This window comes from Heptranchias perlo, chromosome 22, assembly GCF_035084215.1.
Source record: "Heptranchias perlo isolate sHepPer1 chromosome 22, sHepPer1.hap1, whole genome shotgun sequence".
In the NCBI taxonomy this organism is placed as follows: Eukaryota; Metazoa; Chordata; class Chondrichthyes; order Hexanchiformes; family Hexanchidae; genus Heptranchias; species Heptranchias perlo.
In genome coordinates this window covers 9,847,409-9,874,375 of record NC_090346.1, presented here as the reverse complement: position 1 = coordinate 9,874,375, position 26,967 = coordinate 9,847,409, and the positions used below count along the sequence as shown (strand labels likewise).

Here is a 26,967-nt window from a genome sequence, read left to right as displayed (position 1 = left end):
AACAGCAGTGGAGTTTTCCCGGTGAACTGGTCAATATTTATCCCTCAAGCAACATCACTAAAACAGATTCGCTCCAGTCCTGCAATGGAGTTTCAACCTAGACATGGGGCCCAAGTCCTGGAGTGGGCCTCGAACCCACAATCTTCTGATTCAGAGGCTACCACTGAGCCAAGGCTGACACCTTTACCACAGCTTCGTTGATCTTTACCATGACGAGGACAGGTTCAGTTTTTGGTGAAGGTCCATGCTGTAGACATTATGGCCAGATTCTGTTGTAGCGGGGCATCTGGCAGCATCTGCCGTTAGCTAGACTTGCCCCCTGCACTCTTCAGCTGAAATCATTTTTGGCCACTAAGTTGCTGAAAGTGCGAGCTGATAACGGGGCAGCGAGGGAAACAGGGCATCTGGGACCTGAGTAAACAGGGCAAGCAACAGGATATCTCCTTAATTGAAGGATGGGGAAATAAACACAGGTAGGACGGAGGAGGAGGAGGGTGAATTTAATGTCAAATCAGGTACAGGAAGAGAAATAGAGGGAAAGAAAGAATGGCTTTAGAGAGAGAGAAAGAAAAGTAAGAATTTTTTTAAAAAGACATTTTTAATATCTCCTCAAAAAATTAAGAACTTGAAGGAATGAGACTCCACACTTGTAAGTGTTAATTTTCAGTGCCAGAGAGGTTAATTTGCAGTCTTTAACACTCATCACATTGTTAAAAGGGTGCTTACGCTTGTAATGACAAGACTTAACATTCTCTGGCAAGTTTAGTGGGCAATTAATGGGCAAATGCAGCAAGTTCCCAAAAAATGGGGGAGGCTAAGGGCATGATGTCGTTTTGGCGAAGCTAATGGCGAGCAGCTCAATTCGGATAGCAACTTTTGGATATTCACATTTAACCGGGCATGTGCTCCTCACCTGACATTGCTGTACCATTTACCCATAAGTAACGGCATGTGCCATTCGCCTCACTGTTATCTCGACAGCAAATTCTGGCCCAATATGTCTGCTGATTTCTGTCTTTCAGTTGAGCGTTGCTTAAAGCTTCTCTTCCCCCACCTCCTTTTCTAGTCAATTTTCTCTTCTTTTTTTTCCCAACTGGATTACAATTTCACAACATCAATCACCATCTGGTGCCATGTCCATGTGGCCTTTGTCCATGTGCATGCCTCTACAGTGAGCATCAGCAGGTTATTCACGCATGGTAGGGAGGACAACTCACCACGGCTTCTTCGACAGCAATTCCCAAACCCGTGGCCTCCACCACCTAGAAGGACATGGGCAGCAGGCGCATGGGAACTCCATCACCTCCAAGTCGCACACCATCCCGACTTGGGCATATGTCGGCCGTTCCTTCATGCTCGCTGGGATAAAATCCTGGAACTTCCTATCTAACAACACTTTGGGAGCACCTTCACCACACGGACTGCACCACCACCTTCTCAAGGGCAACTAGGGATGGGCAATAAATGCCGGCCTCGCCAGCGACTCCCACATTCCAAAAGTGATTTTTTTTTTAAAGTCAAGTCTGACCCTGTCCTCACCCGTTGCCCACTCCAATTGAGACCAGCTAGCTCAACATAAAGATCCAACCTGTGACTCCTCCAGGTCACTGACTAATATGGCTGGGCCATTCATTACACACATCTTAGTGATCTCATTAGCTGCTTTGTACAAATGCCATAGATGCACATGGCATTTTTGTAGGAGCTGGCACTTGAGTTAGAACAATACCAAAAGGGTACCTTGTAACTGGAGAATAGGCTTAAAAAATATAACCCACAGGGTGTTGTTACTATTTCAATTATAGTTCATGCAGTAAAGGAGGAAGGTTTGTGCAATGGGAGATTGTGTTGCAAAAGGTGGTTTCCTTTTAGATGAACATAGCTGGGTCAAAAAGCGGGGAGGTTGATTGCCTTCTAGTGTGAGTCATTTTTTGAGAGACAGAGAACGAGTGGGAGATTGCAACAGAGCTGTCCATGGAAATCTGTATTATGCAGTGGGGTACTTGCAGGTTATTTCCAATTTTGATTTTGAAACTAATAAAATAAACTGTGCAAGTCAGGGTCGTGCTGACAGAGGTTGCATTACTTTCATTCTGAAACGCACTCGCTCAAAAAAAATTACATGAAGCATCATTTTAAACAGCTCAGGAAAAAAAAAGTAGTCGACCCATTGTGTAAAGGTGGTTAAGAAATCCATGCACGGTTGCTATCCGTACATCACTGTAATGAAGGCAATTTTTCTATGTAAACTGTTGGCTCTGCTTTGCCCGTGGAATGTCAGGACAAAAGAAATTTTGCTGAGTGCTTTAGTGATGCAGGGGGTATAGGTATGGGTGTCCAGAGTGTGTGGAGTTTATGAAGCTCCATCTAGTGATAGAAGTGTGAAACACAGGTATCGCTGTTGGACACACAATGCTGGTGTCCAAGTAAGATGTGTGTGACATGCACAGCAAATTTATTGCAGATGGGCAACTGCTTGTACTCAAACTCCTCTTTGTTTTGCACCAACTCAGTTTTGGTTTGTTGGAAATAAATGTGTAAATCTTTGTAAAAAGCTTTATAAACCCTGAATTCATTGAGACATTTTCACTCATTTTAGCGAGATTTTACGACTGAGTGTCTTGCTAGGCCATTTCAGAGGGCAATTAAGAATCAACCACATTGCTGTGGGTCTGGAGTCACATATAGGCCAGACCGGGTAAGGACGGCAGGTTTCCTTCCCTAAAGGACATTAGTGAACCAGATGGGTTTTTACAACAATCCGGTAGTTTCATGGCCGCCATTACTGATACTAGTATTTCAATTCCAGATTTGATTTGATTAATTGAATTTAAATTCCCCAGCTGCCGTGACGGGATTTGAACTCATGATTCTGGATTATTAGTCCAGGCCTCTGGATTACTAGTCTAGCAACATAACCACTATGCTACTGTACCCTACAGGCTCTGTAAACATCCCCATCCTCAATGAGGCAGAGTCCAGCACCTCAGTGCAAAAGACAAGGCTGAAGCGTTTGCAACTATCCTCAGCCAGAAGTGCCGAGTGGATGATCCATCTCGGCCTCCTCCCGATATCCCCACCATCACAGAAGCCAGTCTTCAGCCAATTCGATTCACTCCATGTGATATCAAGAAACGGCTGAGTGCACTGGATGCAGCAAAGGCTATGGGCCCCGACAACATCCCGGCTGTAGTGCTGAAGACTTGTGCTCCAGAACTACCTGCGCCTCCAGCCAAGCTGTTCCAGTACAGCTACAACACTGGCATCTACCTGACAATGTGGAAAATTACCCAGGTATGTCCTGTCCACAAAAAGCAGGACAAATCCAATCCGGCCAATTACCGCCCCATCAGTCTACTCTCAATCATCAGCAAAGTGATGGAAGGTGTCGTTAGCAGTGCTATCAAGCGGCACTTACTCACCAATAACCTGCTCACCGATACTCAGTTTGGGTTCTGCCAGGACCACTCGGCTCCAGACCTCATTACAGCCTTGGTCCAAACATGGACAAGAGCTGAATTCCAGAGGTGAGGTGAGAGTGACTGCCCTCGACATCAAGGCAGCATTTGACAGAGTGTGGCACCAAGGAGCCCTAGTAAAATTGAAGTCAATGGGAATCAGGGGGAAAACTCTCCAGTGGCTGGAGTCATACCAGCACAAAGGAAGATGGTAGTGGTTGTTGGAGGCCAATCATCTCGGCCCCAGGACATTGCTGCAGGAGTTCCTCAGGGCAGTGTCCTGGGCCCAACCATCTTCAGCTGCTTCATCAATGACCTTCCCATCATCATAAAGTCAGAAATGGGGATGTTCACTGATGATTGCAGTGTTCAGTTCCATTCGCAACCCCTCAGATAATGAAGCAGTCCGAGCCCGCATGCAGCAAGACCTGGACAACATCCAGGCTTGGGCTCATAAGTGGCAAGTAACATTCGTGCCAGACAAGTGCCAGGCAATGACCATCTCCAACAAGAGAGAGTCTAACCACCTCCCCTTGACATTCAACGGCATTACCATCGTCGAATCCCCCACCATCAACATCCTGGGGGGTCACCATTGACCAGAAACTTAACTGGACCAGCCACATAAATACTATGGCTACAAGAGCAGGTCAGAGGCTTGGTATTCTGCGGCGAGTGACTCACCTCCTGACTCCCCAAAGCCTTTCCACCATCTACAAGGCACAAGTCAGGAGTGTGATAGAATACTCTCCACTTGCCTGGATGAGTGCAGCTCCAACAACACTCAAGAAGCTCGACACCATCCAGGACAAAGCAGCCCGCTTGATTGGCACCCCATCCACCACCCTAAACATTCACTCCCTTCACCACCGGTGCACAGTGGCCGCAGTGTGCACCATCCACAGGATACACTGCAGCAATTCGCCAAGGCTTCTTCGACAGCACCCCCCAAACCCGCAACCTCTACCACCGAGAAGGACAAGAGCAGCAGGCACATGGGAACAGCACCACCTGCACGTTCCCCTCCAAGTCACACCATCCCGACTTGGAAATATATCGCCGTTCCTTCATCGTCGCTGGGTCAAAATCCTGGAACTCCCTTCCTAACAGCACTGTGGGAGAACCTACACCACACGGACTGCTGCGGTTCAAGGCGGCGGTTCACCACCACCTTCTCAAGGGCAATTATTAACGAGCAATAAATGCTGGCCTTGCTAGCGATGCCCACATCCCATGAACGAATAGCAAAAAATTTTTTTTTAGAGCAAATCGATAATCATAAAATCATAGAAAGGTTACAGCATGGAAGGAGGCCATTCAGCCCATCTATGCAAGAGCAATCCAGCTCGTCCCACTCCCCCGCCTATTCCCCGTAGCCCTGCAAATTTTTTCCTTTCAAGCACTTATCCAGTTCCCTTTTGAAGGCCATGATTGAATCTGCCTCCACCACCCCCTCGATCAGTGCATTACAGATCCTAACCACTCGCTGTGTAAAAAAGTTTTTCCTCGTGTCATCTTTGGTTCTTTTGTCAATCACCTAAATCTGTGTCCTCTGGTCCTTGACCCTTCTGCCAATGGGAACAGTTTCTCTCTATCTACTCTGTCTAGGCCCTTCATGATTTTGAATACCACTATCAAATCTCCTTGCAACCGTCTCTGTTCCAAGGAGAACAGCCCCAGCTTCTCCAGTCTATCCACATAACTAAAGACCCTCATCCCTGGAATCGTTCGAGTAAGTCTCTTCTGCACTCTCTCTAAGGCCTTCATGTCTTTCCTAAAGTGCAGTGCCCAGAACTGGACACAATGGATGAGGAGACAAGGATCTAATCCCTGTCTTACCAAACATTACTCACGCCTCTTCCAAAGCGTGCGTGAAGGGTGTCAAATGGGTAGGTCTATTCTGAACTGATCAAATGTGGCTCAGTCCATAGGTAGCGCTGTCCATTGGTTGAACCATCTTAGGAACATAGAAACAGGAGTAGGCCATTCGGCCCCTCCCGCCATTCAATTAGATCATGCCTAATCTGTATCTTAACTCCACCTACCCACCTTGGTTCCGTAACCCTTAATGCCCTTGCCTAACAAAAAAAATCTATTGATCTCAGTTTTGAAATTGTCAATTGATCCCCAGCCTCATCAACTATCCTGTGTGAAGTGCTTCCTGACATCACCCCTGAATGGCCTAGCTCGAATTTTAAGGTTATGCCCCCTTGTTCTGGACTCTCCCACCAGAGGAAATAGTTTCTCTCTATCTACCCTATCAACTCCTTTAATCATCTTAAACACTTCAATTAGATCACCCCTTAATCTTCTACATTCAAGGGAATACAAGCCTAGACGATGCGACCTGTCCTCATAATTTAACCCTTTTTGATTTACAGTGGGGGGAGTAGGATCACTAACTCAGGGACAGAACGGGGAAAATTTATTCCAAGGGAAATAAAGTATTTTCACTGCAGGCACCCAGTCATTGATCAGCCTTAAAATTGCTATTAAAATTCAAATGAACACTCACATTTAAAACTGAGCTGAACCCAGCCTGGAGGAAAGATTATAAAAACACCAAGTCTTCATTTAGACTTGGAAAAAAAGTACTGAGTAATGACAAACCTTATTTTTGGCAAACATTATTCCAATGCTCTCCTGGTCAGCCTCTCACCTACTACTCTCTCTAAACTTGAGTTATCCAAAAGTCTGCTGCCCATATCCTAACTTGCAACATGTCCCACTCACCCATCACCCCTGTGTTCGCTAACCTGCATTGGCTTCCAGTCCAGCAACATCTCAATTTTAAAACTCACATCCTGGTGTTCAAATCTTTCCGTGCCCTCGCCCCTCGCCCCTCCCTATCTCTGTAACCACCTCCAACCCTCCAAGATCTCTGCGCTCCTCCAATTCTGGACTTTTGCACATCCCTGATTTCCTTCGCTCCACTGGCGGCCGTGCCTTCAACTGCCTGGGCCCTAAGCTCTGGAATACCCCCCCTAAACCTCTCCGCCTCCCTCTCCTCTTTTAAGTCGCTCCTTAAAACCTACCTCTTTGACCAAGCTTTTGGTCACCTGTTCTAATATCTCTTTATGTGGCTCGGTGTCAAATTTTGTTTGATAATCGCTCCTGTGAAGCGCCTTGGGTCGTTTTACTACGTTAAAGATGCTTTATAAATGCAAGTTATTGTTGTTATATTTCCCCTCCCCCCAAACAAAAGAGTTGTAAATGGGGGATTGTAAGGGTTTCTTGTGGGGTCAACAGACTCTGAACACAACCCAAGCATACACAGAAGGCTCGTATCAGAGGCCTGGAATGAGAGAATGTGACTGGCTTCAGTCTGACGCCTGTGAACAGTTGAAATTCTTGGCAAGATCCATTGTACAGCTTTAGTCCAAACCACATGTATTGTAGGTAACTTTCGGTCCGAGTATACTGTTATCCTTTTATCCAATTTAACAACAGTTACACACTGAAGTATTTATGCCAGAGTGCTAAGTTATCTTTGGGCTGTACAAAAACAGGACTTGTACTTACAAAAGCTCTAGTCTGCCAAACCAACATCCACAGCCTAAAGTCTAATCCCACAGTAAGCACACCACCTAAACCACGGAATAGCATTGACATTAACAGTCACAGAGAAACCAGCTCCTTCACACATGGCATAGTCTAACCCCCAATTCCTACCCCTTCCCTCAGTGTTGACTCCTCGCTAGGATACAGTTTCACAGGCAAGGGTAGCCCTTCAGTACCTTATCGAAGTGGCTGCTATTGATGACGGGGAGTCTCGGGAAGCTATCTGACTGTGGCTAAGACCACGACCAAGACTGATCCGGTCAACGTGCACTTCCGGTTGGTGTCGCTGCATCGCGATAAGGAGTGAGTGGGAACCCTGGTTGATTTTTCTGCTCCCTAATTCATGAGTGCTGCAGCCAACTGTAGCACTCCTACTACTGCTCCAAGTGAGAATAGCTAACTATGGATCAAACCTGGGACCTTCCTGGTCTGCAGGTCTCTGCTAATCACCGATTTAAACGCTGAGCTATTAGAGGAGCCAAGTAGATATTTTGTGTAAAGTTCCTCTGCAATGAGAAAATGAACAGTAGAGCAGAATTCTGATCCTGGTTCACCACATCTCTTTAGAAGAACACTTGTGAAATTCAATGCCTTCTGAGCATGGAGCAAACCCTAGTTACACCTGGGAATGGAGCAAACCCCACTTACACCTGGGTATGGAGCAAACCCCACTTACACCTGGGAATGGAGCAAACCCTAGTTACACCTGGGAATGGAGCAAACCCCACTTACACCTGGGTATGGAGCAAACCCCACTTACACCTGGGAATGGAGCAAACCCTAGTTACACCTGGGAATGGAGCAAACCCTAGTTACACCTGGGAATGGAGCAAACCCCACTTACACCTGGGAATGGAGCAAACCCCACTTACACCTGGGTATGGAGCAAACCCCACTTACACCTGGGTATGGAGCAAACCCTAGTTACACCTGGGAATGGAGCAAACCCCACTTACACCTGGGAATGGAGCAAACCCCAGTTACACCTGGGAATGGAGCAAACCCCAGTTACACCTGGGAATGGAGCAAACCCCACTTACACCTGGGAATGGAGCAAACCCCACTTACACCTGGGTATGGAGCAAACCCCACTTACACCTGGGTATGGAGCAAACCCCACTTACACCTGGGTATGGAGCAAACCCTAGTTACACCTGGGAATGGAGCAAACCCTAGTTACACCTGGGAATGGAGCAAACCCTAGTTACACCTGGGAATGGAGCAAACCCCACTTACACCTGGGTATGGAGCAAACCCCACTTACACCTAGGTATGGAGCAAACCCCACTTACACCTGGGTATGGAGCAAACCCTAGTTACACCTGGGAATGGAGCAAACCCCACTTACACCTGGGTATGGAGCAAACCCCACTTACACCTGGGTATGGAGCAAACCCTAGTTACACCTGGGAATGGAGCAAACCCTAGTTACACCTGGGAATGGAGCAAACCCCAGTTACACCTGGGAATGGAGCAAACCCCAGTTACACCTGGGAATGGAGCAAACCCCACTTACACCTGGGAATGGAGCAAACCCCAGTTACACCTGGGAATGGAGCAAACCCTAGTTACACCTGGGAATGGAGCAAACCCAACTTACACCTGGGAATGGAGAAAACCCCAGTTACACCTGGGTATGGAGCAAACCCAACTTACACCTGGGAATGGAGCAAACCCTAGTTATACCTGGGTATGGAGCAAACCCTAGTTACACCTGAGAATGGAGCAAACCCAACTTACACCTGGGTATGGAGCAAACCCCAGTTACACCTGGGTATGGAGCAAACCCTAGTTACACCTGGGTATGGAGCAAACCCAACTTACACCTGGGTATGGAGCAAACCCCAGTTACACCTGGGAATGGAGCAATCCCTAGTTACACCTGGGAATGGAGCAAACCCCAGTTACACCTAGAAATGGAGCAAACCCCAGTTACACCTGGGTATGGAGCAAACCCCAGTTACACCTGGGAATGGAGCAAACCCAACTTACACCTGGGAATGGAGCAAACCCTAGTTACACATTAGTGAAACAGATGGGCTTTTGTGACAAACCGGCAACTTTCATTGTCAATTTCCCGGAATTCAAAATGACAACTTGCCATAGTGGGATTTAACTGGATTGCTAATCCAGTACCATAACCACCATACTACTATACCCTATTCCTAATATTAGCATCGTTTTTACAAAAAACCTGACCTAAGTTGAGATGAATACATGCTTTAAGGGTGAAATTATTTCTACATTTACTAGGTTAGCAAACACATTAAAATGGAACGCTGTGGAATTCCAGAGCAATTTCACCCACTTCGGGACCTACGTCCTAAGGCTAAAACTTTGAGAGGGTATAGAGTCATCCCTCTCTCGTACAGTGGACAGTTGGCCAATACCCAATTCAGCCTTGGTCGTTGTGTGCAGCAGGAGAATTAGGCAGTTACCTTCCAGGAATGAATTACAGTTGATCATAGCCGCATTTACACTCACTTATTCATTCTCCCTAATTCCCAGAAGCTGCATCTCGCAAGAAATGCATGTGTCAACATTTGACTAACTTGTGACCAGGTGCCAAGAAAAATAAAGTATTCATCAAGGCTCACAAACAATTTTGTTCAAAAAAACGGAATTAGCTCGGAATGGAGAGTTTTTGCTTCATTGGAAGTGAAAACTGATGGAAAAGGCAGGTTTCCTTTTTGTTACAATGGTGTTAAGCAAATTGCATTGTTTTCACAGTACAATTTTGTGTTGGACTCCACGACTCTCGGCAGTGTTTGCCTTGATTGTTCCTCCCCTGTGTAGGGTTGCCGACTCTGGTTGGATGTATTTCTGGATGGCCTCCCACTGCTTCAAACAGCCTCGCCCCCTCATCTCCAATATTTTTTATAACTAAGAAACTAAACTGTTCAATGAAGAAGGTACACAATTTTTATTCAATGCCCCCATGATTTTTCTCCCGGGTTGATCGCATCAGTGTCCCGGAGATTAATCTTTAATTCCTGGAGACTCCAAGACAATCCTGGAGGGTTGTCAGCCCTGCTCCCGTGACCAAGGTGATGAGTAGCTACGCCGTTAGGACGAGCATGTATTCCAAACTAGGAAAGTAGCAAAAGCTGATCAACAGCCCCAAAAAATGCCGACAGCTCAAAAAAAAACAGCCCCGAGTACAGGCCTCATCACGGGAATACGAGGAGTTAGGGTGAAATGGCAGTGGGGCACAGGCTTGTCATAAATTGAACTGCTGGTAAGCCTAGCATTCGGTCTCTTTTACAGCAGGGGAAAAAAAAATACAGAAGTGCAGCTTTGCAGCAGTGGTGCATTTAAAAGTTACTTAAGATGGGGTGAGGGAGGGGGTCTGGGGCCTGTTACCCACCGCCCCCGAATGTTTTTATAAGCAATAAATTAAAGTGTTCGAAGAAAATGAAAAGAAGAAAAAACGAACTTGCATTTATATAGCGCCTTTCACAACCTCAGGGTGTCACAAAGTGCATTACAGCCAATGAAGTACTTTTGAAGTGTAGTCAATGTTGTAATGTGGGAAACGTGGCAGCCAATTTGCACACAGCAAGGTCCCACAAACAGCGGTGTGTTTCACCTGCTCTTCTTCGAAATATTGCAAAGGGATCATTTAAGTCCACCTGAGAGCGTAGATGGGGCCTCAGTTTAATGTCTCATCCTAAAGACCTTTGACAGTGCAGCACTCCCTCAGTACTGCACTCGAGTGTCAGCCTAGATTTTGTGCTCAAGTCTCTGGAGTGGGGCTTGAGCCCACAACCTTCTGACTCAGAGGCGAGGATGATTCTATACGACTTTACTGGTCCAGTACCTTTCACGGGGAATCGAGCCCCGGGTACATCACGTGATCTTGTGAACTGAAACCTTACACAATAGGCACTTTCAATATTCTTAACTGACAGCACTTTCTATATTCACAAGATGAAACTGGCTCGCTATCTCATCTGTCCCTGTCCCACACCCCTTGGCAGCCCTGAGGGAGGCAGGCAATTACCTGGATCAAATAAAGGTATACTGATTGAACTATTAGCAGGAAAAAAAACTATTTTCATTTTTAAGTAGCTTCTATATAAAAAAGGGTGAGGCAATATCACACCCAAACTTGTCTTTTAATCACTGATTTAGTCCTCTGCATTTTAAGTGTTTTCTGTTTTTAAATCACTAAAAAGTCAAATAATTGCCCCTCATATTTCTAATTGCTGCTGCATTAATGTTCTAACTATTGGGTAATCCAAGAAAGAAAGAACAAACTTGCATTTATACATTTAGATAGTGTCTTTCACAACCTGCAAAGTGCTTAAGAGCCAATCAAGTACTTTTGAAGTGTAGTCACTGTTGTAAAGTAGAGAAACACAGCAGGCAATTTTCACAATTTATATTTTATCCTTACTGAGTCCACCTTACACCACGTACCATTTCCTAACTAAGAAGGCAGGCAAGTGACCTGCTTCTAAACTTTTGCAATGCATGTGCCCAAGTATGGCCTGGTGTGTCTCTCCCTCCATCTGTTCCATTGTGGATTCCACGCAACCCATTTAACCTTTTGGCTTAGGGTTCTGTAAAGTTTCTCTTTGGTTCCTCCTGTAAAATGAAGCAAGAAAACCCCCAGAATATGTGTCCAGCCTTGCATCCTACACAGCTCATCCTCGACCATCTGCCTTCCTTGCCATGACATTTCCATGGCCCTAGGAGCTCATAAACAATCATGTTCCACAGTGAAAACCTTCCTTAGGTGACATATTTCTGAATATTGACTCTCCCTATTATTATATCACCAGCAATCGATACATATTTAACACTCAACATAAAGGAAACTTATTGATTTAGTACAGGGCGCACTATAGAAGGTATTAAATTCTACTTCACATGCAAGTTGGTCTTTCTTTTTCATATTTATTGACAATCCAGGTCATACTCTGTCTCAGGAGTGACAATAACCAGTAAGTCCAGCAACGAACAAAACACAGAGCCAATAATATTATAGGAATTGAGGCCATGCTTGCAGGAGATTCAATTTTTACATCACTGGATATAAAAATACAGCTTGCACTGGTATAAAATTAGACGCTCAAGAGCTTTGGCTCACTTACGATTTAGCGATGCCTCACTGAGTTCATTATCTGTCCTGGGAATCAGCACATATTGGAACAACTTATAGCCAGTAAAGGGTCAATAAAGAGGTTGCTTTCCCATTAACTGTAGTGATTTTCCAATATGGCTTCTCAGGTTCCCAGGATCAGCAGTGAGCTCAGCATAAACCTGCATCTCTGCCAACAAGTTTACAAAAATATCCCAATAGGTCTCATTATAACATAGTAACTAGCCATTAAAGTATGGAAATGAAAGCAGGAAATGTAAGACAATCCCATGGCACTTTTTGAAGAAGGGCAGGGGAGTTCTTCCCAGTGTCCTGGCCAATATTTATCCTTCAACCAACATCACTAAAGTTTATCGGGTCATTTATCTGATTGCTGTTTGTGGGACCCTGCTGTGCACAAATTTGCTGCTGCGTTTCCTACATTACAACAGTGACTACACTTCAAAAAAAGTACTTCATTGGCTACAAAGCACTTTGGGATATCCAGAGGTCATGAAAGGCACTATACAGATGCTAAGTTCTTTCTTCATTGTACAACTGAGGTTGAACATTAATACTTAGCTTTTTTTCTCAGTTTGTTGGCCAGCTGAATAAAACTTGTGCAGTGTATGTCAACATACAGGTTATATTCCAGTATCTTGATCAAAACTTGCATCTTTCAACACAAGCATGCCATTTTTTTATGATAATACAACAACTTGCATTTATATAGCACCTTTAATATAAGAAAACTTTCCAAAGCAGTTCATAGAAGCAAAATTAGACAAATATTGAAACCGAGCCAAAGAAGGAGATATTAGGAATGCAGACTAAAAGCTTGGTCGACGATTTAGGTTTTAAGGAGAGTCTTAAAGGCAGAGAGAAAGCTAGAGAGGTGAGGAGGTTTAGGGAGGGAATTCAAGGGCTTAAGACCAAGATGACTGAAGGCACTGCTGTCATTGGGGGGGGGCCGATGGGAGTGGGGGATGTGTAAGACGTCAGAGTTGGTGGAATGCAGAGTTCTCAGAGGGTTGTAGGGCTGGAGGAGGTTACAGAGATAGGGAGGGGTGAGGCTATGAAGGGACTTGAATACGAGGATGAGAATTTTAAAATGGAGACGTTGATGGATCGGGAAGCAATGCAGGTCAGTGAGCACAGGGGTGATGGGTGAGCGGGACAGTGCGGAATAGGATATGGGCAACAGAGTTTTGGATCAGCTCAAGCTTTTGCAGTGTGAAGGATGGGAGGCCAGCCAGGAGAATATTGGAATAGTGAAGTCTGGAAGTGACAAAGGCACGGATGAGGGTTTCAGCAGCAGATAAGCTGAGGTAGGGGCGGAGGTGGACGATGTTATGGCGGTGGAAGAAGGCGGTCTTCGTGATGGAGAGGACACGAGGTCAGAAGATCAGCTCGCAGTCAAATGGGATGCTGAGGTTGTAAAGTCTAGTTTAATCGGAGATGGTAGCTGGGGAGAGGGATGGGATCGGTGCCAAGGGAACGGAGTTTGTGGGCGGGAGAGGGACAAAGACAATGGCTTGGGTCTTCCCGAAGTTTAACTGATTATAGTGGATCCTCAATGTATAGCAGTATTCCGTTCCATTCTCTAGCTCTGATGTCCATCACTTTGATAAACACATTCATTAACACACTCCCGCACAAAAAAAAAACACAAACACGCACACTTGCCGCACACAATCGAGGTGTGGATTATCTTCAAAAGATCAATTTTGAACACCTGGTCTTTTTTGGAACTGGGCTGTTGACCACATTTGGGCAGATTAGGTTGAAAAGGATTAGAAGTGCTGTTGAATGGTAAACAAATGTTTCTGCCAATTGTGTGCAACTTCCAATATGTCACAGATTCAGATATCTTGAGTGGTGAATGGGAAGTTGTTCAAAGCAGCACCACAGCAGCCAAGTGTGTGAGTGTGAACCAGAAACTCATCAAAGCACAAGCATATCAGTAATAATTATTAAATATTCACCTACTATTGCACTGAAATTTAAACAGAACAATACTCATTCATCCCCTGTGGCATTCTATTTCTCTCCTCTTTAGGGCTGGGGCTCTGACCACCTCTGTTGCTATTTTGACGGTACTCAGTACCTCACTGGACGTTCTTCAATCTTATCAGACTACAGTACAACATCGCACTGAACCTAGACACAGACACAAAACATTTAAACAGACGTGCAATGGCAAGTCGGATTGGATTCCAAATACTTTCATTTCATTTCGTTTTAAGAATGCCGTACACAATAACTTGAATGTTTCTAAGTCATAATAGTTCATTATGGAGACTCCCACTGACTGCCAGAATGGATCATGGCATACTTTTGGGCAAGAGGTGCAAACCCATGTTATTACAGTGTTTTTTATGGCAAGAGTTATATATTCACGTCAGTAGAAACGGAAATGAGTGAATGGACAAAGCACACAATAAACTTTAATCACGCTACCCAGACATACATCTGGTCTTCACAAGGACTGCACTACCAACTCCAAAAACAAATAAACACCTTTGAAACACTGCAGTTACCAGAATATGGCAACCTTGTCCTCAAACAATAACATGTTTAGAAGAGTTAATTGAACTGAACAAATTGCAATTGATAGATTTTTGTTAGGCACGGGTATTAAGGCAGGTAGGTGGAGTTATGATACAGATCGGCCCTGATCTAATTGAAAGGCAGTACAGGCTCGAGAGGCTGAATGGCCTTCTCCTGTTACTATGGTCCTAAATTGCCATGCCAGGTCTCACTGGATTTGGACAGAGTGAATAATCTGAACTAACCACCCCAAATCTCAACAAGATATTTTTTAAATCTGTAAATTATGCTCTATTTTGTGCATGTGTGGGCAATTTTGTGCTATAATATTCTATTTTAAGGAAAAAAACAAGTATATGAAATTCAATTCTGTTGCACAATGTCACCCAATTATGGGCGTAAACTAATTTTATCCTCTTATCTATCTTTGTGAGGGAAGAAAGAGGATGAGGGAGGAGTTAGAGTTTGATTACGTTTGCCCAGTAACTAAATCAAAATAACAAGCAGTAAGACAGAAGTACCACATAGTCAATATCCAAAATATGAGTCAAAGATGCAGGTCTATGGCACAGAAATTGTTACTCAAAACCACAGGTTCTAAGTCTCACATATTATAGAAGATTTTTTTTTAAACTGTCCTCACAAGGAAGAAGTTTACTCTTCCTCTATGGATAACGTAAGATGGATATTCAGATCTCAGACCTGCACAACACAAGAACAACGTTAACAAATCGAGCAAGATTAAAGATGAGAAGGAATTTCTCCATTCCTCCCAAAAGGCTAGTAGATATGATTAATAGCACGCCATCAAAACCATATTATTAGTTCACTTAAAAAGAAGCTATGACAAAAGGAACAAGTGTAGGCCATTCAACCCTTCTAGCCTGTTCTGCCATTCAATCAGATCAAGGATGATCTGTACCTCAACTCCATTTATCCGCCTTTGCTCCATATCCCTAGCAAAAATCTATCAATCTCAATCTTGAAAATTTCAATTGACTTTTGGCCGGGGGGGGGGGTGGGGGGGGGGGCGGGTAGGTAGGAGGGGAAGAGAAGAGTTCCAAATTTCCACTACCCTATGTGTATAAAGTACTACCTGAAGTTTGGATGGTCATTACAGAGAGATACGTTACGGAACACCATTGCCCCTCCGTCACTGTCACTACAAAAGTGAGGTGGTCAGGGAGAAATTTCAGAGCTGCCTCTTCTTGCACCCTTTCCCTTATGTTCATTCACCTCTCTCAGGAGTTTAAATAAGTTGGACAGAACTTTCAAGCAATTGTGTTCAGTCTCTGGGACGAATGGGCAAATAAGGTCCATCTCATTACATAATCTACATTCATACTTTAAAATTACACCTTTCCATAAAAGGTTATAATTGAATATTAATCAATTTTCTTGATAGAGTGATTTAAGCATCAGCATTTCAATATCTGAACACAAAAGTTGAACTCTGAAAACTGAAGATTCGATTTTTTGGATGGAAACTGAAATCCTCATCATTAAAAAGGGTGTGATCATAAGAAAAGTGTTTGGCGGACTTTGCTTCTTTGGAGAGACAGAGAAGTAAGAGGAGCAGTGCGCCATTGTTGTAACATGCAAGTTGCATCAGGGTGTATTCCATAGGATCACAAACACACAACGCAAAGACATCAAACAAAAAATGTTTTGACCAAACACTGGAAAAGAGGATGCTCCTTTAATCTAAAAAGCATTAGAGCGTAAAAGCAAGTTACCGTCGGACACCAGGGTTTGAAGCTGTTGGAATGAAGGTTTCCTTTTTCTGCTGGGTGTAAGTGTCCCATGCATTAACCTCTCAATCCTACACCTAGCGGTCATGAACTCAACACAAACCTGTTCCTAATTCAGTGCATACACAGATTAAATTGGCAAACTCACTTAGGCAGCCCATAAAAATGGCAGTGAAATGGATAAAATTTATACCAGTGTAATACTGGGTGCTTTTTTGAGGTTGGGATTAAGCACATCATTGGAACAGACTATAGGAGATCCCTTAACCTGAACTCTGGTCAATGGTGCACTTGAGCTTCTCGCTGGTGACATTTGGTGCCTAAAGAGAAAAAGCTCATTCGCTCCCTACGCTGAGCGGCACAAAAAAAAATTAACAATGAAAAGCAAAAAGGAGATTAAAAACTATGATTTAATTACTTCCTACTTATATGAAGTTCATGTTACTTAATGCAAAGATCGCTTCAGCAAGAAAATATTTGCTCATATCACTAAATGAGTGGTTTAAAAGGGAACAAAACAACACAAACTTCACTGAGGGTCACGTGCATTACTCAGAGACAGAATAGAGGGGGCAGGGACACTCAAAAGCTTTATTTGTATGGATGCAAAGGAAGATCACACTCATTTTTAAATCTGACTGCTTGCCACTACAGAATCCAAATTCATATTTGAGAATTGGGAAGAACAACTTCTGTCACACTCCAAATGCAGAGATCTCCCAGTACAAACCGGCAGACAAACTCATAACCTGAACCTGCAACAGTCCCACCTCCCACTGGTGAACCAGACAGATATATTAAAACCTATTAGACCACTTACGCGTGCATACAGAAAAACTTTTGCTAATTTTATTTTTATAAAGTGTTAGTGAAACCTAACAGTTCACATTTGGGAATGCTGAGCTCAGTAATTAAAACTGTTGCTGACGTCACTTCTGCTTTTCAATTAAAAGAAATACCCTGAGCATTTTTTTTTGCATTGGTTAGGAATCCATAAATTTCTACAGTGTGGGTGAAGTTTATATCGGTGGGTTAGGTTTCCATTGAGCCACTGCAAGCAGTTTCCCTCTGAATCTGTCGAGGTTACAGCAACTCCATTGTTTCGTGCTGCTAATGTGTCGTTTTTATTTTCATACGTTTAACTTTTTGGTTTTTTTTAAAAGTGCTTTTGTTGCTACTTTGTGTTGTTTCCCAGGTCGTCCACACTGCGTTCACAGAATCTGCAAGGGTAAGCCTACCAAGAATAAACTGAAGTTAAAATTCACTTAAAACTTTTCAAAAGTTTTAAAGAAAGAACTTGCATTTATGTAGCGCCTTTCACGACCTCAGGGCGTCCCAAAGCATTTCAAAGCCAATTAAGTACTTTTAAAAGTGACGTCACCGTAGCAAGATAGGAAACAGTGACGTCAGCCAGTTATAATTGCTGGGCTCAGCATTCTCAAATGTGAACTGTTGGGTTTCATTAACACCTAAAAAAAAAAATTAGCAAAAGATTTTGTGTATGCATAAGTAAAATACTGCATATGTGCAGAGGTTTAATAGATTTTAATATATCTGTCTGGCACAGCAGTGTTGTGGATTCAGGTTATGAGTTTGTCTGTGGGAGTTTACCGTGCGCAAACAAACAACAATGTGATAGTGACCAGATAATCTGTTTTAGTGATGCTGGTTGAGGGATGAATATCGGCCAGGACACCGGGGTGAAACCCTCTGCTGTTCTTCGTAATAGTGCCTTTACGTCCACCTGAGAGGGCAGGCGGGGCCTGCGTTTAACATCTCATCCGAAAGACGGCACCTCCGACAGTAATGCTTTCCCTCAGTACTGCACTGGAGCGTCAGCCTGGATTATGTGCTCAAGTCTCTGGAGTGGGGCTTGAACCCGTAACCCTCCGACTCAGAGGCGAGAGTGCTACCAACTGAGCCACAGCTGACACTTAAAAGCAAATACAAGTCGTTCGGATGCCTTAGAGATAAGTGTCCATCTCTGAGCTACAAAGACCGAGGCCCCTAGGTTAGATGCCTTGCCTGTACTGACTTAGCCGATCCTGGTCAAGGTAGTTGCAATGGCTGCAGCTCCCCTGGTGTTTTGAGAGAGAAACATTTCACTCAAGCGATGATGCAGTCTTTGGCAAAAATAGAAAGAGAGTCTGCCAGACACTTCAACAGAACAGAAGGACAGTGTCCTTCTAAATGGGGCGCACAGTGGTGTGTTGAGATAACTTTCCAAATTGAACAGACATGCACAGCAATGCACCCATTGTGTGTGTGTGTTCCCATTCCTGATTGCTATACAGAAACTCTACTGGAAGTGGGCACGCTTGAATGGTGGAATGAGAGGATTGAGTTCGGCTGTGATGTCCTCCACACTTGGATTGTCTCCCAACGCTCTTGTCAAGGGTCACACATGAATAATAATCACAGGGATAAGGTATTGGAAGGGATCCAGGGTCCATGGGACCATAGCCCAGTGAGGCAGTTAACGCCTCCAGGACAGCAGGGAAAAAAATTAGGGAAAAAAAGTAAAGATATTAAAATAAAAAACAAATTCACTATCCACATAAGTACATATTGGATACAATTCTTTTTCTGAAGTAACAGTAATTATGTTTTGACAACGCAGAGTTTGTGAAGAATGAAGCCTAGCAGCCATCTAATTAGAGAAAACCCATACATGCACAAATAAGTGCAATGATTTTCATGTCTGTTTGATTGCCTCACATCACTATAAGCCCCATTTAAGGGACATGTTCTTTGTTGAAGTGTCTGGCAGACTATTTTCTGTGTTTGCCTATAACTGCGATGGACAAGAGGCCAGAGTTGGAGGAACGCAGGGTTCTTGGAGGGTTGTAGGGCTGGAGGAGGTTACAGAGACAGAGCTGGGCAAGGCCATGGAGGGATTTGAACACAAGGATGAGAACTCCCCTCCTGCAGTTCCAATTCATCCTGAGGTATGGTTCCATGGGTGCAAGCCAACCTCCTGGACCATGGCGTTAGCAGGCTGTTTGATCATAGAGGCGCCACAGCTGAATCCAACCCCATCCTCAAACGATCTTCACACTTTTTAGCAAGAGTCACTGAGTAGCAATTAGGCACAGCAGCCCTGGGTGAATTTTCCCCTCCTTAGCCCAAGGGAGTGTTCGGGATCAGAGCTGAAACCTTCCTGGTCTGCTCAACTCTGCTCCCAACTAGGCTGTAGACTTACTGAGCCATCACAGGAACCCAGGCCTCCATATTAAATCAGCAAAGGGGAAGCTGCGTCAAAGTGATTTGAATACGAAATATCTCTCATATTGAGGATCTCCCTCCCTCCGTGACAGTTTGACTGGTGCCTTGTACCTTGAAGACCAGCTCAGAAGGACCACAGATTAAGTACCTCCAACCAGCCGTATAAACTTTTAACAAGCGTTTCACCATATGTGCAGTGATGTTAATGACTTGTTGTCGTACTTTAGTTGAGTAACACTGTCTCAGATGACATTGTAACAATTTCCTCAACACATTGTAAAAAACATTAAACGCGTTCGGTGTCTGAATGTCAACATACAGTAATTGAAGGAAAGCCTGTCCGCAGTAAATATGATGCCTTCAATTCAGCTGACTAATAGCTGATCCTTGAGACTGCAAACTGTGACTGGCACAGCTCGACTGAGTCATTTAAAACATGAGAGGCTCTCTGACATATTACTCGATTCCTGACTGCAAAATGAGTTCCAATCTCTGACCAACATTCTCAGTCCGGTATCCCCTTGAAGGTGAGTTGGCCAGCCTCACCTGCGGAGAGGGTTGCTGTGGGTGGTCTTCTCATACACTGCTTAAGATTGCCACCTCACAGGCTGACCAAGGAACAGCATTGACCAGTGCTCTGGAGAGATTTATGACTTGATATTCTCAACCCAGACCAAATAAAGAGGTGTGGATTACATAGAACGTACAGCACAGAACAACAGACCATTGCCCCAACAGGTCCATGCCAGTGTTTATGCTCCACACGAGCCTCCTCCCTCCCCTTCTTCATCTCACCCCTATTTCTTTCTCCCTCATGTGTTTATCTAGCTTCCCCTTTAAAATGCATCTATGCTATTCGCCTCAACTACTCCTAGTGCTAGCGAGTTCCACATTCTAACCATTCTCTGGGTAAATAAGTTTCTCCTGAATTCCCTACTGGATTTATTAATGACTATCTTATATTTATGGCCCCTAGTTCTGGTCTCCCCTGCAAGTGGAAACATCTTCTCCACCTCTACCCTACTGAACCCTTTCATAATCTTAAAGACCTCTATCAGGTCACCCCTCAGTCTTCTCTTTTCTCGAGAAAAGAACCCCAGCCTGTTCAATGTTTCCTGATAGGTATAACCTCTCTGTTCTGGTATCATCCTAGTAAATCTTTTTTGCACCTTCTCCAGTGCCTGTATATCCTTTTTATAATGTGGAGACCAGAATTGTTCACAGTACTGCAAGTGTGGTCTAACCAAGTTTAACATGACTTCTCTGCTTTTCAATTCTACCCCTCTAGAAATGAACTCCAATGCTTTGTTTGCTTTTTTTTTTAAATGGCCTTATTAACCTGCATCGCTACTTTTAGTGATTTGTGTATCTGCACCCCCAGATCCCTCTGCTCCTCTACATCATTTAGACTCTTACTTTCCAAGCAGTATGTGGCCCCCTTTTTCTTCCTACCAAAATGTTTGCGGGGGGGGAGGGTAAGAGAAGGAAGATATGAATCTTACTCCTGATACTGTAAGCTGTGTGTTCCACTGTTACATATTATTGAATCTCACTCTGCAGTCTTAACCAATGATAAGTGCTATATCCCAAATATCTCTGGCCTACTGTCTATTTTGTTAACAGTGTTTTAAGATTCTTTTTGCGTTATGCGCAGGCAGGTAAAAGACTCACACCCACTGTATTGCATTTACTGTATCACAGAAATAGCCAGCAGTTTGAACTTTTGCACTGCTACATCCTGTCAGGAAATCATCTGCTCGGGTATGGCAGGAACTGGGTTGACAGCAGTGGCTTAGTTAGAAGCCCTCTCGCCTTTGAGTCAGAAGGTCGTGGGTTCAAGTCCCACTCCAGGGGCTTAAGCACAAAATCCAGGCTGACACACGCGAGTGCAGTACTGAAGGAGTGCTGCATTGTCAGAGTTGCCATCTTTTGGATGAGACCCCCCCTCTGCCCTCTCAGGTGGACGTAAAAAAAAAAAATCACGTGGCACCATTTCCTAGAAGAGCAGGTGAGTTCTCCCCGGTGCTCTGGCCAATATTCATCCCTCAACCAACATCACTAAAACAGATGATCTGGTCATGATCACATTGCGGTTTGTGGGATCTTGCTGTGCGCAAATTGGCTGCGGTGTTTCCTACATTACAACAGTGACTACACTTCAAAAATACTTTATTGGCTGTAAAGCGCTTTGGGATGTCCTTAGGGTGTGAAAGGCACTATATAAATGCAATGATGTGGAGATGCCGGTGTTGGACTGGGGTGGACAAATGTAAGGAATCTTACAACACCAGGTTATAGTCCAACAGTTTTATTTGAAAATCACAAGCTTTCGGAGGCTTTCTCCTTCAAAGGAGAAAGCCTCCGAAAGCTTGTGATTTTCAAATAAAACTGTTGGACTATAACCTGGTGTTGTAAGATTCCTTACATTTATATAAATGCAAGTTCTTTCTTTTTCTTTCTTTGACTCTTCAGATGAACAGGAACCTAGAGTGAACACCTGGCCTCCTTAAACTGGTGCACGCTCAGCAGCTCTCCAAGGGGCAAGTGTCCAACTTGGTAACATTGGAGAAATGAATTGCCTTCTTTCGGAGGATGTCAGTGGAAGTGATGTTTTATAAAAGCTACAAGATAAAATCAACAAGCTAATTGCAGTGAATGAAAGCAATCTTTTTTTTTGCTCCAGAATATCAATTTCTTTCCTCACTGAGCTAAATCATTATACAGCAACAGATTCTATTTATATAGTATCTTCAATGTAAAAAAATACACCCAAGGCATTTCACAGAGGCATATGGAAAACAGACACCAAGCCAGGAAAGGAGAGATTAGGAGAGGGTGCCCAAAAGCTTGGTCAAAGAGATGAGATTGGAGGAGGTTTTTAAAGAGAGGAGAAAGAGGAGGAGAGGAGAGGTAATTCCAGAGAATAAGGTAGCAGCAGGCCCTGCCTCCAATGATGGGTAAAGGGATGAGGGTGGGATACTCAAGAGGCAGAAGTCCAAGGAGCAGAGAGTTGAGGGGGAATATAGGGATGGAGGAGGGTGGGGCGAGGGTCCGGAGGGATTTAGTGATGAGGATTTTAAGCATGAGGCACTGGGGGAAAGGGAGCTAATTTAGGTGAGCAAGGATTGAAGGGATGGGTGAGCAGGACATAGTATAGGATAGGATGCAGCAATAGATCTATTATAGTAACATTCAACTATATCTAGAGGGCACTGGTGTGGGGATGTCATATCCAAGGGATAACCAAGTGGCAATATATTCATTTTCCCTCCTTATCCCTCTTTTTTTTCTTTACAGCAAATATTTGAGAGTTATTTTCTTGTGGGTATGGAGGCACGGCTCTCCCAGCATTCACAACGGCAGTGAAAGCCCTTAATTAAAGCTATAGACCCTAAAGTGATTTTTTAAAAAAAAGATACATTTTGTGGAGTTGCTGTAGTTTTGTTACATGTTACTTTCAGCAGAATACAATGTCACAGTAAAGCTGCTGGTACAGTTAAGTGCATGCTGGAAACCACATGCTTTGGTGGGCCAGAGTAATTTGGTGGCGTCGCTCAGGCTGAGCCAGATCAGGGAGCTTGTAAGGGTCCCACTTACACAGGGAGGGTCTCGCAGAGTGTTGGTTTGTCGTCCTAGGCTTTTGTGGCCCAGATGGAGGAGAATCCTTGATAGCTTGTGACCATGTTTCCTACGAACCCATTTTTATCATCCCATGAGGCTGTCCCAACCCCGACTCTCTGGAACTCACTCCTTCTCTCTTTCTTTGAAAGTTTTCTCAAAACCAATCTTTTCAACCAACTTTTTACGACACTCCTCCTAAATTCTCCCTCCGTGCCTTATTGTTACTTTAACTATTCCTATTTTTTCTTCTTCCATCTCTTCAGAAAGTGTCTTGAGATGTTTTCCACATGGAGGGTACTAGTTTACGATTTGCCACGAGGGCTCTTTCTCCAGTTGATAAGTCCATGAGGCACAGACCTAGCTCTGCACGAACTGTGTAGAAGACTTGCACTTTCATCATCAGTCCTGGGATTGCTCCGCTCCCCATAAAATATCCTTGATATCTCTATGGTAGAAGGGCGAGGGGAGAGGGGGGGAAAGAGAGACAGACACACAAATACCAGGAATTTATAACACATTCTATGCTGAGGCAGGAAGGCAGGAGATAGCAATCTCATGAAGGAATGTTGTTATGTCTGCTCATCACATACTACAGTTTGTGATAATCAAGGAGTGGCCCAGTGATAAAAGGACAATTCCACTGGTTTTCTAACACTGGCCTACAGTGGCATAGTCGTTACATAATACGTGCCACAAATATGCCACTGTAGGCTAGTGAGGTTTTGAAGGGTGAATACTGGGGTCTGAATGAAAAACCCTGAATGTAAATGACACTTGAAACACAAACTAAAAACAAACAGTCTCAAGATTTTTTGAACGACTGCAAGACTCAATTTGCGAAAGTTGCCCCTTTGCAGGTTGAATCTCGAGAACTTCTTTGAAAATATTCCTTCCAGATCTTTTGTGTGAAAACACTGATTCTCCCTCAGCCACCCCACCCCTCCCCCTCACGTAGGCTATTTTCCACAAACCACTTGTAGCCAGACAGACTTACAAAATAGTTCGGATTTAGTTTAAATTTGAAGGCAGGGTTCTTTGTACTGTTTTCCCTGATTACCTGGTTAATGCAGGAGGGTCAGCTGGACAAAAATCAGGGGAGGGGCAACAAAGAAAAAAATGGTGTGACATGTAATCCTCCAGTTGCTGAGCTCCCCATCTCAGTCAGGTGGTCTGGGCTGTATGGAATGATAAGGTGTGCGTGTGAGAGAGAGAGAGAGAGAGAGAGAGAGCGAGAAAGAATTTTGAGCTCATCGTGATGAGGTGTATTAGTTCTGGCAAATAGAGTATTTTTGGGCTCCTACTGTTAGCTTTTTTTTTTACATAGAATGTACAGCACACAAATAGGCCATTCAGGCCAACAGGTCTGTCTATGCTCCACACGAGCCTCCTCCCTCCCTACTTCATCTAACCCGATTAGCATAACCGTTTATTCCTTTCTCCCTCATGTGTTTATCTAGCTTCCCCTTAAATGCATCTATGCTATTCGCCTCAACTGCTCCCTGTGGTAGCGAGTTCCATATTCGAACCACTCTCTGGGTAAAGAAGTTTCCCCTGAATTCCCTATTGGATTTATTAGTGACGGTCTTATATTTATGGCCCCTTGAAGTATTTCCAGGTTAGTTATACCTGGAGCGCCTGCAGAGTATAGGCTCCTTCTACTCTGCTGAGCCTCTGAAATCCATCCTTTACTGCTCAGTTAGTGCACTTTGGGCCCATGCCCAACAGGATCTGGATCAAAACTGTTCAAACTCATTTCATGTAGGATCCTTAGAGCCACCAAGTTTCATCCCATTAGTCTGGGCTACATTGAAACCGAGTACCAGAGGTAAAAAGCCTCTGCATGACCTACTCCCCCTCCAACACTTCATTTAAATTTGGTTTAAAAAAGATGGGTCAGGGCCTGGTCCAGAGATGAGGCCACTCAACCTCAACTCTATGTTACATAAATACAAAAGTAAGTTTAAATTAATCACAATCTTTTGCTATGGTTTTATTTTTGAAAAGGTTATACGATGATGAAACACATTTTTTAATTTTTTAGGTCAGACAGCTGCATTCAAACCAACCCATATTTTTTTCTGTTTCGTGCTGCGCTAATATAGGCCAAAGGTCCAAGCTTTTTATCTTCATGAGCCGCTTAGACGCAAACCATGGAGCCTAAGGGGTCACATTTGAAGTTTAAGTGCATGTTTCCATCCATTTGCTTATATCACAAGTTACCGATACTGACAGATCTTGGTGTTCTGATTTAGGATTTGCCCATCAATGAGGCGACTGTTAAGACTAACACTTTCCAAACCTCCAATCCAACAAAATTCAAACAGGACAAACCAGCGAGAAATACACGCACAAAGAGTGTGGAGCTGGCTGGGTTTAGTGGGCTGTATTGCCAGGACTCACAGGCCGACAGGCAGCAGTTTGCATTCCTGCACTAAACTAAAATTTCCGCCTCAAGTTCTTTTTTTAAAAAAAAAAGTTCCACCTCTCCCATCCCTTCCACTGACACACCACCCCCCTTCATTTGAGAGCGTGAGCCATTATTCATATCAGCTACAAACATATGTGTTTCTACACAACACACCCAATCCTGCTACTTTTTTCTCTACCCACCTATCTCTCCACAAAGATTCAGCACCATGAAGCTACTTGCAGAGGCAGAATGGTTATCGGGAAAGCTGCAAATTCCCTGCTAATGGATCCCGCGACCTATATAAGTGAATCAGCTGAATTTGGAACAATCCAACGCACGCGTTTTAGTGATGATTTGATATTGGGATGTAATTTCCCCTCTCTGACTGCTCTCCACCTGCACTCTCCCATCTTTGCAAAGAAAGTTCTTGCTGACAGTGCTTCCTTTTCCCAAAGCCACCTGCCGAAGAGATTAATGGCATCCTCCTAGGGTACCAGATTCCAGTTCCGAGAACTTGTTTATGACCGTTTTAGAAGCTTCACCCTTTGCAGCGTGACCAATCCCAATGCGAAATGGTCCCAACTCACACCCAAGTCTGTTTTGCCTCTGTTTCCAAATCATAAAACGGGGTTGGGATTCTCCAGTTTGAGTCTTCCTCCAGGTCCCTTTCCCATCTCCTGGGCTTGGTTTCAAATGGTACCCCGCTACCTTTTTAATTAGTCGCCTGTGTTCGATTTGTACGATTCTGTCCATCCAGCCCTCCTTCTCTCTTGGGCCTGTTTTGGATTTTTTAAAAATTCGTTCATGGGATGCGGGCGTCGCTGGCAAAGCCAGCATTTATTGCCCATCCCTAATTGCCCTTGAGAAGGTGGTGCAATAGGCCTGAAATTAGGTGAGTTTAAGCAATTGTTTTCTACTTTTGGTGCTTCCCTCGCCCCCATGAATCGACGCCCCCATTTTACATGACAATTCCTGAACTCTTTCCAGGAGCCACTCCAACTGTCCACGTGGTGTACTATCTAGTCGGCTGGCACAAAGTTAGCCAGCCATCGAAGGGATTGAAAGTCCTTGGAGTCATCTATTAAGTCCCAGGCTCTACCACCTTCGATAATAAACAACCAAGGGTACTTTGACTCTGGCCTTTTGTGCATCCCCCACTTCCTTCGGCCCACCATTGGCGGCCATGCCTTCAGCCATCTAGGCCCTAAGCTCTGGAATTCCCTCCTCAAACCTCTCCGCCTCCCTCTCCTCCGTTGAGATGCTGCTTACAACTTACCTCTTTGACCAAGCGTGTGGTCACCTGTC

General features: G+C 44.2%; 1 protein-coding gene across 1 annotated transcript in view; it reads right to left on the bottom strand.

Annotated features, from left to right (window-relative positions):
- LOC137340468 (uncharacterized protein C7orf50-like) overlaps positions 1 to 26,967 on the bottom strand; it is a 283,224-nt gene that overhangs the window by 135,295 nt on the left and 120,962 nt on the right. The window lies entirely within an intron of this gene.